This window comes from Ambystoma mexicanum, chromosome 13 (assembly GCF_040938575.1).
Source record: "Ambystoma mexicanum isolate Mex_15411 chromosome 13, UKY_AmexF1_1, whole genome shotgun sequence".
Classification (NCBI taxonomy): domain Eukaryota; kingdom Metazoa; phylum Chordata; class Amphibia; order Caudata; family Ambystomatidae; genus Ambystoma; species Ambystoma mexicanum.
This window is the reverse complement of record NC_090938.1, coordinates 153,071,496-153,086,268: the sequence shown is the minus strand read 5'-3', so window position 1 is coordinate 153,086,268 and position 14,773 is coordinate 153,071,496.

Below are 14,773 nucleotides of genomic sequence, written 5' to 3'. Positions count from 1 at the left end.
ATTTAGGCAATCAATGCACAGAACCGAACCAAACTCCTGACCGTGCACTGGCCACCCAACTATGTCGGTGCACGTCAAGCCCAAAAGTACCCAAGGCCGGCTCTGGCTGATGACATCACCATGCCAGCCCTCATCACTGTGTTGTCGTTGACCCCTGAAGGTGGGAGTCAGGAGCCAGGCCATTTGGTGCACTCTATCCGCCACAAGGCCTCCCCTGGCCTAGAATGCCTGTATGCAGAGGGGGGCAGAAACATGCACACATTGGGCATCCCAGCTTCTCCGTGCGGGTCTAATTTCCCCAGATGCGCTCTGGGAGTTGCCATAGAGAAGGTAGCAGGTGATTAGCCTATCTGAGACTTTGGGCGTCTTTACAGCCCTGGCGGTATGGGTTTAACGGCGCCGGTAGAGCTGCCGGCACTTTTAAACCCATACCGCCCTATTACGAGGTCCCCTTGTGGGACCCGCTCTGGACGTCTTGTTTTACCAGACGTCCTTAGCGGGTCCCGCAAGGGAGCCAGCATGCTAACAACGGGCCCGTCATTAACGAGCCCGTTGTTAGCATGCTCCCCATTCCCATTGAGCCCTATGGGGGCTCAAATGAGAATGGGGATAGTCCGGGTTCCCTGAATGGGGAAATACTGGGCCCTCCAAAGTCGGAATGGCCCGGTATTTCCCCATTCAGGGACCACGGACCCGGACCCGAGTTTGGAGGTAGCCATGCCCTTACTAAGGGCATGGCTACCTCCAAACTCGTAATGAGGCTCTTTACCTGATTTTCTGAGAGGTCCGTGTCTTAGCAAAGGCGAGTGGGTTAACGCGTAATCAATAACATGTTATATTTATGCTAGCCCCACCACCAGTTGGAATCGCTCCCAGCAACCTGTTTACCTGTTTAAACGTTTGGGCAGGCATCCAAAACAATTGCCTGGACATTTTTTAGCACAACGCATTCTGTGCTACCACCATGAATGGTAACTGCATGTGTGCAGACGCATGTGGGAGTGCACACCATGCAGAGAAGCATGCATATTTCAGTGCACACAGCATAATGCACTCCATTTTCTTTCCACCCCTCCGGCGAGGACCAAGCGCAAACCACCAAAATGAAAGTCAGAATTGGAGGGTTTAAAATGGCGGGGCATTCATGCCCTGGGCATTGCGCTCGACGGAGATGACCACAAAACGAGTGCATGCCAAGGGTGATACGCCGGGTAACCCGGGAGGTGGCATGCACATGCCATGTTGCCTGAGATTGCAAAGACCTATGGGATGACCTGAGAGGAAGCTGAGCGTCAGGGGGGCATATGGGTTTGGACTATCTCTACGGCAATTCCCTAAAGTCTCAAAAGACAACTGTTAGAGTAAAATGCAATGTACTGCACCATTGGCACAGCAGCGGTCTCCCAGCATGGACGCTAGTGCGAGTGGATGTCACATATTGTGTCCATACTTGTTTTAATGGTGTTTTATAAGGTTTTAAATGGGGACACAGGTCTCCAGGCCTTAGTTTTCAGATTTCACATTACTCATAATCTCACCTCACGTGGTGTCCATGGCGCACGAGACTGCGTGTAGCCAGAGACTAACAAGGTCTTCCCGCCACAGCGTGACATCCACGTTTCTGTAAGAACCACCCTTCCCCGTTCCCAGCCGTGTTGTTATAATTCAACGCCCCCCACACCCTCCACTCTGGTTTTACCAACTTTTTTTATCAGCCTCTTTTCCCCAGAAATCCAAACTAAAAATATAATTACTAGCCTTCTAAAACAAAACAAAAAACAGAGCGCTGCGATGACATATTTTAATTATTTGAAAGCACGAAGGGCTGAATTACCCTGTCAGGCCTTGGGAGGTTAAACAGAAGAACGGAGGGAAAGATGGCTCATTAAATGCTAATTACAGCTTTTGCGGTTTTGAAAGGAAAATTCCTGCCCACTGCCGCCCGGGTGCGTGCCTATTATCGATGTTACAGCACGTCGTGTTTACGCTAATGTGCCGCTTACGCGTGGGCCGCACCGGGCCCTGGAGAGGCCGCGTGAACGCGCGTCGCGTGGATGAGCCGTGGGGCGGTGGGAGTGGGGGCAGGAGTCCCATTGAAAGTGCAGCCCCAGTAGGCGACCCACACAGACATTGTCCGTCCTCAGTGCCTATGAAGGCACTTACACACTGGGGGCTGCTTCCAAACACAAGGGAAAGCACTTTGTCGGCATCGCAGAAAATAGCGCTGCTGAAAACAAGCTATCGGGAGTTATTGATCTCACTGTGAACTCCACCAATGGGATTTCTCACAAATTACAGTCGCAGCGAAGAGTCATCCCGGAAAATACTTTAGAGGCTGTGCTGCTTCTTTGACTTCTATTCAGACAAAATGTCTTAGATGGCTGCTAAACAGGAACTCACAATGCCTACTTAGCTCACCTGTTTGGTAGCGTGGGCCAATATCGGAAGGTAGCCCCCTAAAATGATGGCTGGTAGAAGAGAGTTTCCACTGAAAAATTAAACCGCACTCGATAAATCACACACAAGACATTGTAGGGGACACTTAGATTAGGTTTGCAGCCCTGAGCACTAATTGGATGAGGTATTTCTTGCGACTGGGTGCAATGCTTTGGATGCAATGGTGGTCGCGCCCATGGTCCATACATTTATCACAGGGTCGACGTGACTCCAAGCCTCAACAAAAACCTGCTAGAGTTGCCTTTGTTATTCTGCCCCACTGATCAGAAAGTTGGAGAAAAGTCTCATGGGTGAGATAGCACAGTGGGCTGACAGTTAGAATAATCATGAAATCTGTTACCAATACCTAAAGGAAATTCCTTTGGGGAATCGTACAAGATAAGCCCACATTCCTTCATTCGTATTTGTATTTATTTGTGACTTATATCGAGCTTTATGCTAAAGCGCTGAACAGAGAACACACGTAACAGTACAGTAAAAATGCAGGGTTAAGAACCACCCAAAAGTTTTCACGGTTGTCTTTCTTATTGAAGAACATAGGTCTTAAGACTAGTACGGAATAGAGAATAAAAGGTAGTAGAACAAAGAGATGGGGAAGAGCATTCCAGTAAAATGGAGCTAGCAAGATCAAAAAGCGAAATCGCGATTGGGCACAAGGGGGACAAGGAACTGAAAATAGAAATTGAGACTGAGAACGAAGAACGCATGCAGGAGAATGGAAAGAGACAAGAGAGGAAAGATGAGAGGGCGGAAGGCCATAGAGAGATTTAAAGACAAGAGAGAGAAAGTTAAACTTAGACGAGAGTGAAACGAAAACAACCAAGAGAAGACAATGGCGGAGAAATTGAATAAGGGGGAGGGGGGGTGGAAGAATGTGTATGAGACGAATAGAAGCATTGAAAACATAATTTAAAGGGGCCAGGCGAGAAACAGGGAGTCCAGATTTTGTGTGGCAGAGCAATAAAATAAACGTGAACATGTAAGTGAAGAGATCAAAAGGTTGGTGGCATCAAGCATACGAAAAGGACGAGATTCATATCATTCGTCAATATCGGAATCAATAAGATTGCCAAATCTTGGTATCAATTTCATCCAATTCAGGGTGATAGGTGAGCTTTAAAGAGGTCAACAAATTGGAGTTAGGGGAATCTGGCGTAACTATTGTCTGTTCTGAAAATGTGTGCACTGAAAGATCTTTGAACAAATTGGAGACTATTCAGGACATGGAAATGTGTAGGCCATGTGGGAAGGCTGCGATCTAGCAACAGTGGTGCCAGAGAACACAAGATAAGTCTTTGCCAGCGGCATTTGTGTAGTCGGCTTGCGCGTAAACAGACATATGCTCTTCCTGGGCATGAAGCCTTCTGTTGAGGACAATCTCACGCCGGCACCAAACAATCTACAAAGAGGTGGGTGGGAAAGCTGGAGCGCTGGCGCGTATCGCGCAGAAGAAATATTGTGGAACGAATATATATGATCCAAATAAATATTTCAGCACTGAAACTCCCTCTGCACACAGCCAAATAGATTATGTTTTTAAAAAACCCATTATAATCAAATTAACTGAAACTTAATTTGTAGCTTAATCAATCACTCTATTAGCATAATGGCAAAATGTGTACTTCTCAGAACGGAAACTGGCGAAATTAGTTCAGTTACTAATTCATTTATATAATTACTGCTCATAAAAATGTGAAAATGGGGCTTTCATTTATAAAAGTACCACATCTCACCAGTTACTCAGCTGTCAGCGCGTGAAAGGGATCGATATGGGATTAAAATGCAAGGAAGGATGGGGATGCTAAAGAGTGAGAGAGATCTGCAGGCGGGATCAGGGGGGCGCTGCAGGTTTTGCTGATAGAATAATAATACGGATGGATGGATAGATAGATGGATGGACAGACAGATGGAGGGGCAGATGCGTTCATCATGTATGGATGGTTCTTTTTTTATAGATACATGGATGGATGGATGGATGGATGGATGGATGGATGGATGGATGGATGGACAGATGCTTTGATCATGTACAAATGGCTCTGTATGGATGCATGGATGGATAGATAGATGGATGGACAGACAGATGGAGGGGCAGATGCGTTCATCATGTATGGATGGTTCTTTTTTTATAGATACATGGATGGATGGATGGATGGATGGATGGATGGATGGACAGATGCTTTGATCATGTACAAATGGCTCTGTATGGATGCATGGATGGATGGACAGATGGATGGGGAGATGCTTTGATCATGTACGGATGGTTCTTTGTATAGATGTATGGATTGATAGATGGACAGATGCTCTGATCATGTACAAATGCCTCAGTATGGATGCATGGATGGATGGGGAGATGCTTTGATCATGTGTGGATGGTTCTGTGTATGGATGCATGGGTGGATAGACCGATAGATGGACGGATGCATTGATGATGGACAGATGGTTGGAAGTATGGATGTATGGATGGATCAAGGACATATGGTGTGAGGAAGGATGGATAGACGTATGGCGGAGTGGAAGTCTGAACAGAGAGGCAGATGGATAGAAGGTTCAGTGAATGTGTTGAAATGTGGATGGCTAGATGTTTTTAGTTGACTTGTTGGATGGCGTGTTGGGATGATGAATGGCGGGATGGACGGAGAGAAGAAAAGGGACAGATCTGATGGAGGTGAAGATAACATGGAGGGCAAATGAAAGTGTGAATGATGAAAAGATACATGGAGTAGCAATAGAATCGGCCGATGAATGGATACCAGAAGGGCTCGATGAGAAGATAAGCTAGGGGAATATTAGCTACACGGTGGCTCTTGAACATGTTCTGCCAATGGTGTATTGGATGGATTTATAATTTGATAACTCAACAGACAACTAAAAAAGGGTGACTGTTGGGTGAACATGCACCTCTCTGTGTAAATGGATGATGAATGGGCCTATCCTCCGGTTGGCAAACATTATAAAGATGGCCATCAGAGCTCAGTTGTTGAAGGTTCTTGAGAACCACTGACTTTGGGATATCAGCAGCGATTACATATATTGGTATTTCTTTATATCCCTACACACCAAAGGACAATAGTCACGGTTAATAAAACAATGAGTACCTCGTGAGGGGTGTGTGGCAGCCCCCCAGCCAATGAGAAGGCTCAGAATGGGGTCCTTTCCCACATATTTTCCCACATATATAGGTCCTCACCACCCCTCCCCACTTACCTTGTGATCCTTGTCCCTCGTCGGCTCCGGGAACAGTAATGTTCATTGTATATCTCTTACTCTCGAATGGCCGTCATGGAAAGGGAGAAGGGCCTACATGTAGTTCCCTTCCCCCCCGATCCGGGGCAGACATTTCTTTTTTAGTTTTATCACAAGCTGAGAAACGGCAAACACGCCATTTCGCAACTTGCAATAAAACAACTATTAGTACCCTAGTGCAACATGCTGGGGTGCTAATAGAAATATAATCCTTGCAGGAGGGCAACACTGGTCTGGTAATGCCCGGGGATTACGTTAAAGACATCACTTCGCTCAGGCTTGTAACTGATCACCAGCAGCATTACCCGACTGGTAATGCTCCCCTGCTTGGGCTGTACTGCTTAAATCAATTTCTTATTTTGCATTATTTCTTGCAATTTGTCACCACAGGTGTGTAGAAAAACCTTGATTGCTGCTTAAGAATTACCAGTTTGTCCTCCTTGCACTTTAAAAATATTTGTCAAACACTGCATGAAATGATTTGGAATTGCTGCAATGGTTTTCCCGCACACCGATTTAACAGGTTTATGTTTTGCTATTAGGACCACATGGAGCAAAACCACCAATGAGCTCTTTGCTGTGGTTCATATCCAAAGAGGGTTCCCACGCCAAAGATGTGAAACTGCAGCTGGCAGAGAGACAGCTCCAGCACTGATCAAAAATAATGCATGAAGACAGAGTGGGTTGACCCAACACGTAGATTCAAGAGAAGCAGCCATGTCCCTGGAGAGCGATTACCAAGTCCATGGGTTGGGACAGTGTCTCTCCCTTCTGAGGAGGGGTTGCATATACATTGCTCTCTGAAGAAGATGGTGATGGGAAACCCACGGCGTAGAAAAGGAGGAACTTCAGAAGCCTCTCACTTCTGACTAGGATGGCGCAAGAGTCTTCAAGATCCCACAAGTCCACACATAATGTTGGTTAAGAGTTCCTGTCTTCCTCTTGTCTCTCCCGGACAGGGCAGTGTTTGCAGGCAGCTGCTTTTAGGATGGATATCTGTGATGTGTTTCTATGAGCCTCCAGTGTCTGGATTTCTGTGGCCACAATGTGTCTGCCATGGGAGCCAGGCATTCTGCACACGGAACAAGTGAAAGACAGCTTCCGTACATTCATAGGGAAACGTCTCATGGCAGAGGAACACATACATGCTGTCTGCTGATCAGAGAAAGGGGGAAGAGTATTTTTAACAGGGTAAAGTCCTTCAAACAGTTCATTAAAAAGGAACAAACACATGTACGTTGGTCAAACTAAAGTGTTTCAGGACTTTTAACAGGGATAGGACAACAGCAGTAGATCCCATTGCTAGAACAAAGGCATAGATACAGAGACTTTCATTTTCTTAAAGCCCAAGTAAATGTATACCTAACTAGCATGTAAACATCATACATGAGCTGATATTTACACCTATACACGGTTAAGCAATCTGTGATCAAATTAACTGAGCGTGTAGACTTCAAGCAGGCCTGCAAATGCCCAAAGCCATGCATCTATGATTTCATAAGTTGCATGCTATCTACATACGATGATGATATAGTATTGTTGTATGGGAAACTGAAATAAGACACGTGTTTTCAGAGGCACCACAAGATTGCCAATACACGAAACAGTGTTTATGTGGCCGTAGAAGAGAGGATTACATGGATGGAGATAGTGTGTATGATTGATCACACTGATTGCAACTAAACTGCTGTCCCATTATTGCCTCATGCACCCTTCATTTCAGATTCAAGAGTCCATATCCTGCCCCTGCCACAGAGGAAGCACAGCATGCGTAACCTGTCTAAAACATGATCTAATTAAGAAAAAAATACATCTTGGCTCAGAGAAATAGTTAGCACCTGGGGCGGGGTGAGCAACCAATCCGGTTGCTTGGAATGTCGGCTGAATCTACCGATCTAAGCCTGCGTTCCACGCAACCTGCTGGCTGCTTCTGCAGGCCTTAAATTGGGTCCGGGTCGATAACATCCGATCTGGCCCACCAGATCGTATGAACGCTTGATTATTAATTATGCTGAGCCTTAAAGTTTGGGAATTTATTTACAAGGGAAAAATGATTTTATATGATGTCCGCATCTGAGTTTCAGTAAAACCTTGAGTGATGTGCTCTGAGGCCCACGGGCATGTCGCGCTTAATAAGAATTAAAATGAATACAAATTTTAAAAAAAGAAATCTTGAGCTCATCAGTTTTTCTTCCTTGACTATGGTGATGTCACACAGGCATGTGCGCCGCAGAAGAGAGCACCAGCTGTGTGTTATCTCTGCATCAATGTCTAACAATTAAAGCAGAAACGCTGATTGCTGAAATGGTTACATGTCTTTATATCGAGGTAATTTATAACACATACCCATATATCAAATATTTTATCTTGAAAACGTTTATAGTGAATGCATATTCTTTTGGGGGGTCCCCGAGCAAATCCCTGCCCCCACTTAAAAACCCATCCTCCCCGTTTCAAAAAAAAATATTTAACCCTTTACCTCACCCTAAATACATTCACTCTAAAGGTTTTCAAGATAAACGATTTGATATATGGGTATTCAATGTATAGGATTCAATATAAACACTCTGTTTACCGCTATAACTTGTATTTATAGTTATGACAACAAATATTAAAGTGACTTTAAGGACTGTAACCAAGCAAGAGACACATTTTAGACTTCGTGTATAGCCGAAGAGCCACATTTTCTCTAATATGAACGTACGCAGTGTCTGAAATGATCATTTTCTGAAATTGACACAGTTCTTAATTTCCAGATAGGCCGTCTCTTAAGATCGTACAGAGGTTTGTTTACCTTTGAATTTTTGTCAGGGAAAAGATGAACGAAGTCCTGATACTGATATTGGAAGGTCTGTGTTGGATTTAGTTCTTCAAGAAGTGTGGCCATTATTCAGTGTTTTATTCATGTTGGGAGCAAAGAAAGTATATATACGCTGATGGACCGGGATCGATGTAGAAATATTTTAGAATGTTCGTAAAACATTAACAAGGATCTTTCATATCCAGATCATGATAGTTCATGGCCAGTTCACCTTGGAAGATTTGTTGAATGGCAAAAAGTTTGTTAACCAACACGCCACAAATTATTATGAAGGGTCAGTGTGTGTGTGCCTGTCACTGCCCACTGAACCAAAACTCAGTATGAGATTAAAAATTCGGAATGATGACCACGTATGGTATTTTTTTCCTGTAGTCTATGGAAATGAATTGCTCTTCGTATGTCTGTTTTGTTCCTTTTTAAGTACTTTCTGACGTCGAAAAAAAAATACATCAACCTTCTTTTTAACTGTTGGGTGGTTACCCCCAAGCCCTCCTTTCTCTATTGTTTGACCCTTACCTAACTCTATTATTTGACTAACCTCTGCCCCACCCATTTTTAACCCGCCCCCATATATTTCAATGAGATTTTTTGTAAAGTAATTCCCACGTCGGAAAGTACTTCGAAAAAAAGTCAGTCGGAAAACAAACGTGATAATCTAGAAAATAAACAGTTCAACACCTTGTACCAAAATATAACTTTGCAATAATATAAAACTTATCGGAAACAATTTAAGGGACACTAAAAAGCTGGAGGATACAGTCAAAATGCTGATGAAGGATTGCCATTTTTATTTTTCTCCAAGAAGTATAAACATGTCTTTTTTTGTACTTCAAATCTCCCTACGCTCATAGTGCATCCTTTAATATTCCAGTGTGGATTTGTGTCTAGTGATGCCTACAACACATTTCTATAGAATAATTATTCAGATTTCCTTGAAATGACAATAAAAAACATAAGTAGTCCTTGATCAAAAAAAGTTATACTTTGAAGATTTATTAGGATAAAATAGGTCAATTATTCAAAATGTTCTATCCAAAATTAACTTGATCAAAACCAACATTATACAAATCTATTTAAGGGAAATCAAAGTTCTTTATTTATTTTTTTATCAATGAGTCACACGTATGGTTGTAGGAGATAGACATAACTCATATATAGTCATTACATTTTTTACACCTTAATTGGTCTTATATCTTGGAAGGGGGTTTGTCTTCCAGATAATGCAAACAGAGCCTAACGATTGCAGATACTTAAAAAAAAGGTTGATCTTGGAAGTTAGAATGTGTTAAGAAGTTGCTTGAATTGGCAAATGACTCCTCAAAAAGATGTCAATGAAGTGACACCCCCCTCAGTTACCTATATCTTAATTTCATTACCCACAAATATTTCGGGTATACATATATAGCACCTGTAAAGTTGTGATTACCTCCGAAAATCATTTTATTTGTGGATTTGAGAAAAATAAGTCCAGTGGCAAATGCATTCATTGCACCCTCACAGAAATGAGGGTCGTACCTCATGCAGAACCAGACTGTGAAAGGAGAATGTTTCCATGTGGAATGTAGCATCATTTTCTGCCAGCCTCACTTGTCACACCTGTGCTGGGTCCACTTCTTTGGGCACTGGAGCCCAATCAACAGCTTGATGCCATGCCCTGCCTTGGTGGCAAACGATGCAGATGTGGGAACCAGCAGAAACTGTTCCGGGGTGACAGTGGGACATGCCAGTGATAGGGCAGTGCAGATGGGTGGATGAGCGGTGCCGCGCTGATGTTGTGGTGCAGATTGCATTAATCAGAGAACTGGTAAGCCAGGAGCTTCCACAAGTGCTACCTGCACTGCGATTAATGTGGGCCAGGTGGTGGAGGCACGACTAAAGGTGGTTGCACAGGGACACAGGAGAGTTGGGCTGGATTCTGTGGTTCATTCATATGGATACAATCCTTGCATCCAGAGTACTAAGGGGAGCTGAGTTATCACACTCTGTGATTGAAAATAACGCGTGCCATGAAATGGGCAAAAGACAAGTCTAGGTCCTTCATGTGGGTGATGTAGTTTGAGATGAGCACCAATGATAAGGCACTCAGAGAAACAATGCTTGGCTCATTGTGTGCCATTCATAGTGCAACAATAATGCCTTCAAAGGAAGCTAAAGACTTTTAGGTGTGCTTTACAAGCACTAAATCTTCTGGATTTGGAAGGTGGACCGGGAGCATGGATCGTATTATTTGATTCCAACAGACTCATCACTCCGCCATATCCAAATCCGACAGCATCTCTCTCTGCATATGATTTTCATGCCGGCAAAGATGTTATGGACTCCCTTGGGATTCCGCAGCGTTTCGCCCTTTCTTAATCCATGGACATGCCTCCTGTTAAGCACATACGTGGCAGAGTCATTTATGACTGTTTGTACTACGAGGAGGGAAAACACATAGAAATCCAGGAATAACTGGCAGGAAATCATTAAATGTCCCAGGGAGAGAATTGGTTTAGACTCGGCTGCTCCCATAAGAGATGGGTTGGGGTCAGGGGAATCCATAACATTTTCACCGCAAGCATAATACACATATTAGATAGTATTGTCATGGCACAAGGCTATCGAGCAGTGTTTATCACCTATAATGGTGTTCAAAGTATATCCAATTAGATGGTAGGTAGGAAAGCAATGGGTTAGAGCGCAAGCCTGTTGCTACAGACCACCCAGAAGAGAACGGAACAGTGGAACGTTTCAACAGGGTGAGAAAAGAGGCAATTCCGGTAGCAGTAGCCAATGGAGCAAGTTGAAAGAGAGGGGATGGGTGCAGTGATGTAAAACCATATCCCCGGCACTCCCTAATGGCAGAAGGGCTGTTGAGCAGCTTAGGGTGAGAACTCCAAATTCAGAGCTATGTCTGGCATGGCTAGAAAGATTGAAAAGATCAATACTGCATGAAACCGTGATTGAGGATTACATAGCGCATAGGCACCAATAAAATAAGGGATCATTTAATGCGAGAAAGAAGGTTTACACATTAGATATAAAACTTTGGGGGTGTGGGGGGGACTAGAGTAAAGATGATCGAGGGGCAGTGAAGGAAACATTCCAAACAAGGTTAACAAATATTCATTGACAGGACTTACAGTGACGACCAACTTGAGAGTCAAAACAAGAGCTTGGAATCTGCACTGCCCCGGTGACTATTAGAGCGGTCAAAGGGTCAAAGGGAAACAGTGAGTGGGTAAATAAGAGGCAAACCTACCCACATGATTGTGTGTGTTGTGTGCTTTACGCAAGGCGGATGCATGACATTAACAGTGTCACATGGAATATTCATGGCATTACACAAGTGATAATCAGACCACAAGCAGGACTGGATTGTGAAGGAGAAGGTGTACCGTATGAATGCAGCACATCATGCTGATACAGAGTCTACTATCTTGTATATCGTAAACCCATCGGGGTCATTACAGTTTTCCCTGTGTGGTACAAATGCTGGTAAATCCATTCCGGGGTCTTTTACTGCACCGGGGAAACACATGTTTGCCAGTGGGGGTTACTGATGTACTTCCAGCCAAAAGCTGGATCTTAATCAGGATCACACCATCATAAAAAAGCAGCAATTACTAGCACCAGTAATACCGGTGCCGGTAATCCCTGCAATCCCCTCCATGGATTCCTTTGAGAGTACATGGAATGGGGAATCTACCACCCATTCCACCACCTGTACTATTCCGGTAATACTGGGATATCAGGTGGCATAAATGGTAGGTAGCTATGGAGGTACCCCCCAGAAATACAGGCAGGATACTGACAAAGCTATAATGATGCCCCATGTCTTCAGGCAGAGCTGGAGACCCTTAAGACAAACCTCTTTAATGAGTTTGTGGCCTTCAAATGTACTGTCCCTGTGTCCTCGCATCCACCACTTGTCTATGAGGGGCCAATTAAACAATGGGAGGCTCTCCATCAACATTTCTACGATCGGTCTGGAATGTCCAGTTGCAGAACCTGGAATCAGGAAGCAAAACCCCTCTTTTATCCATTCCGTTTGGAAATGCTTGAGATAAATCCAGAGTCTTTGTTGATTCCGTATGTTGGGGTGGTCAGGAAAGGTCCCAATGATGAATTTGCATGAGCCACATTGGTGACTGAGCGTGCTGCAAAGGTAGCGCAAGGTTGCAATTTAGTACATGAATCCAGTGTAGTTGAATGTGAATGGGTATTGTTACTTTAGTGTTACATTTTGTTTAAGTTGATACATATTAGATTTGCATGCACATAGAAAGACAAATGCCCAAACCACCAAATGAAATAAAAAACACGTGTCAGATATAATGTGCTATGAAATGCCTAAAGGCTGGACAGCGAGGAGTTTCATAATGCGCATGCGAGGAAGGGTACTGGTCATAGAGAGCCCACTGTGAAGAAACTTGACGATTATTAAACATGCATGCACACTGAAATACACACACAGGTAATTATAAATCTAAATGTAGTAGGCTTTTTTTATAAATGGATTAAACTCTGAAGTCAGGGTTCTGTGAGATGAATTTTAAATGACTTGGAGAAACTGGTTTTGCAGAGTATCAGAGGCCAAAGGAAGGGTGTAATGAGTAACTGTGACATTCGGAGATGGACAGCTCAGCTAACAAACCAGCTAAGGTCTTTATGGCCTAGCAGTATCGCAAAAGCTGATGTTATCTCTTTTAAGTGCCTGGGAGCTTACAGAAGGGTTTTGGCCATGTGTTTTGACCAGCAATAAACATGGGGCGAAGTGATGCTCGAGGCCAGAGTGACCAATACCCAGGGGTTTCGATTATATTCTCAGGACGTGATGTGCATGCTGAAATGGTAGTCATGTAGATTTGAGTGTTCCGGGATGCCAGTAAAGTTGGGGTTGATGAGATAGTTATTGCCAGTACAACGGGATCCTGTTTATTCTGCCTTCCTCATGTCATTTGAAATATCCTTGCAAACCATGTTCAATTACATTTAGGGTTAAGAGGTTTCAGGCCAATTGTGACCTGTAATGAATTATGTTTATTTATGAATGTGTAACCATCTGCTGATGTCATGACCTACCATGGACGAATCCCAAAGAGGCGTGTGCTATGAATATGGTAGTTAACATATCAATAACAAATGAAAATGGAAGAATTGGAGAAAAATCAGATTTCTTTGTATAGGTTTTCTCCAATCACATGTGGGGGGGTAGATTGTAATACAATATATTTTAACAGTTATAAAAATGTACATAATGTGTTAGCTTATGTGGTTCGGTGAGACTTGGGTTAGTTTGACTCTGGAGCATCATTTAGCTCCTCCCTATTGGATTGTACAATAAACTTGCTTTATGTACAAATGTTCACTCGTTCCTTAAGTGGTGGGCCTGCTTGGGTTAAGGTGATTAGGGGCCCCTCCATACACATATGAAAGATAAAAACATTAAGTTGATCCTGATTTTCTTTTGTTCATAAAAACAGTAGCAGCGGAAACTAGTACAGTCACTGTGAAGGGCACCAGCATAACTGGCTTGCCCTGCCCACCTGCAGGATATGATCAGAGAAGGCTTAGCATGAAGCAATGATTTAGCTGCCAACACTAAGCTTATTCCTGGAATTTGGTGGGATACTACAGGAATATGACCCCCAGATTTCTTCCCCATTCGTTTGGGGACCAGTGAGGTGCAGACATGGATGTGTAGGGCAGGTCATTCCACTGATGTTGTGTAGCATGACCTAGAAGTAGTGCTGGGATTTTGTGTCCTGCTATGGGTTATCCTGCCCTTCAGTACTTAACCAATACGGGCCCCTGATGCAGGAGGTGGGAGTGTATTCCAGTATTATCTCATTTGAGCCCTGGATTGCCAGATGAGCAAAAATGCCAGATCCATTTCTGGTCATAGGTTTGTTCCCCATGAGAGAATCAAGCAATGTTTTCAGTGGTGCACTGGTCCTGCTGTCAGATTAGGAAAGGGGATTTAAATATACCCTGAGATTAATAGGTTCACAAGAAATTTAATGACGTGACTGTGTGACCTATCGATGGCATGTAGGGTGCATTTGCACCTCAAGGGGGTCACTAGTCAAGTCTGAAAGTCAGTGAGCAGCACTCTCAGCACCAAATGATGCTGATCTGAAATGAATCAGCCTGGTGCTAGGCGATGACGTTGCCCTCGAAAATATACTCTGCATGTATCATAAAGCTTGAGGTGTTGAGCAGGAGAGCAGCCGGTTCAGCTCATTAGGATCTCTACAGGTTTCACAGAGG